We start from the raw sequence: 4,894 nt of genomic DNA on the forward strand, positions 1-4,894 counted from the left end.
AGATCCCAGGAAAGATGTGTGCACTGGGATATCTGTGATGAAGGATGTGAACAGACAGTCTGGACTGAAATAAAGCAGATGTCATTGCACCATACTGCTCCCAGCTGAGAGCTCAGAGCTGTTTAAAGCCTACACCAGGTGATTTGGGGGACAGCAGGCTGGAGTTTGGAGTCTGGAAGCTTAAAGCAGAGCTAGATTTGATTGCCAGTTTGCTGGTACTTGCTTAGGTTGTTTTCTGGGTAAGAAATGACAACTCTGTCCTCCCTTAGCAACAGGGTGCAACTGTGCTTTCCTACAGAAGGGGCTGAGGATATGCTCAAACTCAGCACTATTACATAAATGTTGTACTTAAGCCTGAAACAATAAATACTGCAATCTCCCTTTCTTTTTCATATTACAAAAATCTTCCAGAGCTGTACTGAACATTTGCAAAATAAATAGGGGCAAAGGAAATTGGAATGGCAAGTCTCTTCTTGAAGACATATGTACTGTAACTTTACATTTGGATATCCTTGAGTGTCTGATGTCACTTTCCCCTTTGGTAAAACAAACTGGGGGTTTTGACTATTTATTAGCCTGTTCCCTTTGAGGGAACTGTTTGATCTCAATGTTGGTGAAAAAAGTTTTGGTTAAATCACCTGTGCCATTCTTACCCTGTTTACTCTTAAAATTGAACAACATAATTTTTGCCTGAAATTAAGATAAAAAAACTTCATCCACCATGGGAACATTTGTGTCAGGAAATAGTACTGCAAGTGCTGTGAGTTCTTCATGCCATCTGAAGCTGTCAAAGTTCTGGTTTGTAGTATGGGAAGAGAAACTAATGGAGCATCTTGAAGACGACTTCTATTTGAAGTGCCTTTCCTAAAGCTGCTGCTGCACAGGATCACACACACATTCTTCACAAAAATCAAGGGGTGTTTTTTAAGACAAGTCCTGACTTAGTGTTTCCTTTGACCTACTAATGAGAAGAAAGGAAATGTAAATTTTATTTATAATGGCAAACTGAAATAGGACTTTCAGTATGGTTTTGAAAAACTTGGATAGATTCTATAAAGGTAAAAATTCCTTGCTCATGAGATATCCTTCAGCTCAGTAATATAGGAAATAATGAACAATATAGGGAATTTATTTTTCCTCCCACAGTTGGCCATTTAGTTGTAGTTTCCAAGGAACATCAAGAGGAAAAGAGCTATTATCAACTGTGAGTGAAGGCTTTCTGATCTGGGTGACTGATACAGCAGCTGGAGAAACTTGTTTCCTAGCCTCAAATTCCATTTTCTTTGCAATTTTCTCATCTTTGTTGAGAACAAAGAATAATGCTTGTCTCTGTTACAGATCAGTTGCTGCTTTTGTAATAGCTGTCGTGTTTTTATTGCCTTTAGTGCTGCTGGCAACTCAGTTAATGATTCTGTGGGAGAATTGCCACTGAAATACCTGGTTCACATATGTTTGTGCATTTTGGATTCTGTGTGAGGTGTTTTTTCTTACAGAAAAGTAACATTGATTATGAAACTGCATAATATGGGCTGAGGGGAGAGAGAGCTCCTCACCTGGCTTAAATCCACCTTGAGCTCAAAGCAGCTCTGAGGTTTTCTGCAGGATCCCTCCTATAAATACTGCCTGTTTTGGAGAAGAGTAACACTCTTAATTGCATCACCCCAATTCTTAGTGAAGTCACAAACAGAAAAAGACAATTAATTATCTTCACATGTGTGACAAGTTCCTGTTAATACCTTCTTGAAAAATACCCTTCGGAAATAAATGAAAATGGATCAGTTGTTAAAATTTGCACCCACCTTACAGAGTTTTGACAGGGAATTTGCCAGCAATTCAAACAATGGCTAGATATGTTTTATGCAACATACTTTTGTATTTGGTAGACTGCAGATGTTTAGTACATGCATACTGCACAGTATGAAGACTTGAATTTGGTGTTGCTCATGTATGTTCCTTGGAAACCTCTCTGTGTCATTTCCTTGGAGCATGGCTTTAGGGCTGTATTAGTTGATGAGGGAAAAATGATGGTGTTACAAGGGTTTTTGCTAAAGAGCTCCCTTCAATGGAGTCTTATAGGTCCCTACCTGTCTTGTGTAGATCAATTCCATGCTTGTCATATGACATAGAAAGATCTCTGTGCTAGGGAGAAAAGCTTAAAATCAATTGCAAATCTGAAGTGGTTTTCTTACTGTTAAATGAGAGGTCACAGTTGGAGGCTGAAACAAAGTCACATCCCTTTGAAGTAATGAATAAACAGCACCAAAGGATGAAATCTGACAATGCCTGAATCTTACTGACCTGTAAAAGACACGTTGTTAGCTACTGGAGAAAAGGTTGGGTTTGGTGGGGTTTTTTTATAATGTATCTCTTCTCTCATCCTTTTCTCCAACCCCCATCCTGCCCTGACCTGTAAGTTTTTCATGATAACAAGAAGTTTTAAAATTTTTTTTTGCTTAATTGGAACCAAATAATTTCGTGCAACACTTTGAAAATTTAGGAGAACTACCCAATTGGATTTTGAGCTCAAGTCTATCAATAAATGAAAAAAGCCAGCTCACATAAGTAAAGATCTTACTAGCAGTGACTATTACTGCTGTGAATAATTTTAAGTTTTTGTGCAACTGCATTTATTTCTCCTTTTCTAATCCCTGAAACATCACGTAGAGTATAGAAATAGAGCCTTTTATATGTCAGGACTCTACAATAAAGTATGGGTAAATCCAGCAACTAGAAAAAAGAAATTATGTATGTGTGGGCAAACTTTAATTTTGCCTAAAGAATATAACTTTCTGCTTTTTAATTTCTGGTGCAAATGCAGCAAATGTGCAATTAAGCCTTCTAGCAGATCTGTAGGACTGGTTTTGTAATCCTTCCTTGGAACACAATAAATACAAACAGTAATCACAGGTTTAATGAGTGTAATCTATCATAAAATACCTAACAAAACACTATATGCAGTATTGCCTTCTGATTCATGCTTCAAATATTCCAGCTGTATTAAAGGAGTGCAGCAATTGCTGAGCACCTACCGAGGCAGGAAGGAGAGAACAGCCTTTTAAATAAGTAAGCAGCCTGTATCTGTATGATAAACAAGAAAGCTTATTCATTTTGCACTCATGGAGGTGAGTGGAAACACCTTGCTGATTGCAGGTGCTTTCCCTGATGCTGCACTAAGGCCTAATTTATCTAAAACCTTCTTGAGAGATCACACTGAATACCCAACAGGATATTGAGAAGAGGCTGCCAAATTATGAACTGTGGGACCCAATATTTGTCTTAACTGCATCTCCATGGGAGTTCTTATCTCTGTCTTTGTTCTCTTATTCACTTCAGGTTTCTCACATGTGCATTTACCTTTTAAAAAACCATGTGGAATACCCAGTTTGCATGAAGTCAGAAACTGAAGGGAGAGTTACTGCAGAACCAATTTTACAGGCTGCAGTTCTACACTGCCATTACCCTTACTCCTCCCTGGAACACACCAGGGAGCAAGCTGAAAACTCTAGCTCTGGGAATCTTTAGGGGAAGCTATTGAAACTGGATAACACTGAAATAGATTTAAACTGAAATTTCTGGCCAGAGTTACTCAAACTCAAAGCTCGCAAACTTGGAATTGGGAAGATTTTTCAGCCTTGGAGTAAATCAAACCTGGCACTACTTGTGACTTCAGGCAGAACTTGCTGACCTTTAGGTTACCTTAAGTCTGTTGCTTAGCTTCTCACACCACTGAAATGTTAGGAGATATTGTTTCTTGAGAAGCAGAGAGTTGAAAAGACAGTGTAAATGTGATTCTCAGGGGATTAACACCTTTCTGGTAGGACAGTGCATACATTTAATTGGATTTCTCACGTCTTCCTGAGCATACAGAATAGTATGCTATAGAGGAAGTACCTTGCCTTGGTAGAAAGCTGAATTTTGTGTATAAACATGTTCTGCAGACCCAGTTGCTGTGCCTTTTCTATAGGAAATGACCCAAGTGTTGCAACTGCTGCAGGCTGTCTCTTTGGCTTTCCTGTGGTTTGCATTGGTTAAATCCACTATGGAATCAGCCAAAGGAACTGACTATTGGAAAAGCTTATGAGAATTTCTCTTCAGCTGACTTGCAGTGCAGTGTTGTTTCCAAGGGATCTGCCAGTCTGACATCAGTATTAAATAGAATATCACACCTCATGGACTAACCGTCTGATTCATTGTGACAGTTTTTTTCTCTAATGTTTGAAGTTGTAATTAGGGGAGGAACATGTGGGAGAGAGAATAAAAGTCAAGAGATAAAATAAGAAATTGGATTACAAAGGCAAGGAAAGTACCTTGTAATTTATTACTCTTAAAAGAAATATGGAACAATTGCTCTTAAAAGCAATGCTAACTCTGCAAATAGTTGCATGTCCTGATTAAGTGACCCCAAACCATCTTAATTAATCGCATTTAAATCTGGTGTGGTCTATAAACTTTTTTCATACATTTGCAGAATTTTGGCCAATTAAATAATAAGTGCAAGGAGGAATGCTCTTTATGATTTTAGTGGATAAAAACTCCAGGGTGAATGTGTGCCACGTGTGTGTGTGTGCAGTACCAAGATGAAACAGCAGAAAGGGCTGAGCATATCAGCACTCGGAGCCTGCGGTGATAGAATCTCTTTAAACTGTAACTATGAAGTACCTCTCAATCCACCTCTCCAATTTCTAAGTGGTCTGAACACAATAATTTATCAAGTAGAGCATCTTTCTTGATGCTCTACTTGATAAATGCTTTGGCATGGGGACTCTGTCTTAACAAGTCCTTGTTAAAAGCCAGATATAACTTGAGGCGTCCCATAACTTGTACCTGGCTGTGTGGGGAGGGCTGGGGAGGAGTGTCACCCCAGACAGGCCCTGGGATGGATGTGGACAGCACT

The sequence above is a fragment of the Geospiza fortis genome, unplaced genomic scaffold (genome assembly GCF_000277835.1).
Source record: "Geospiza fortis unplaced genomic scaffold, GeoFor_1.0 scaffold11, whole genome shotgun sequence".
NCBI lineage: Eukaryota > Metazoa > Chordata > Aves > Passeriformes > Thraupidae > Geospiza > Geospiza fortis.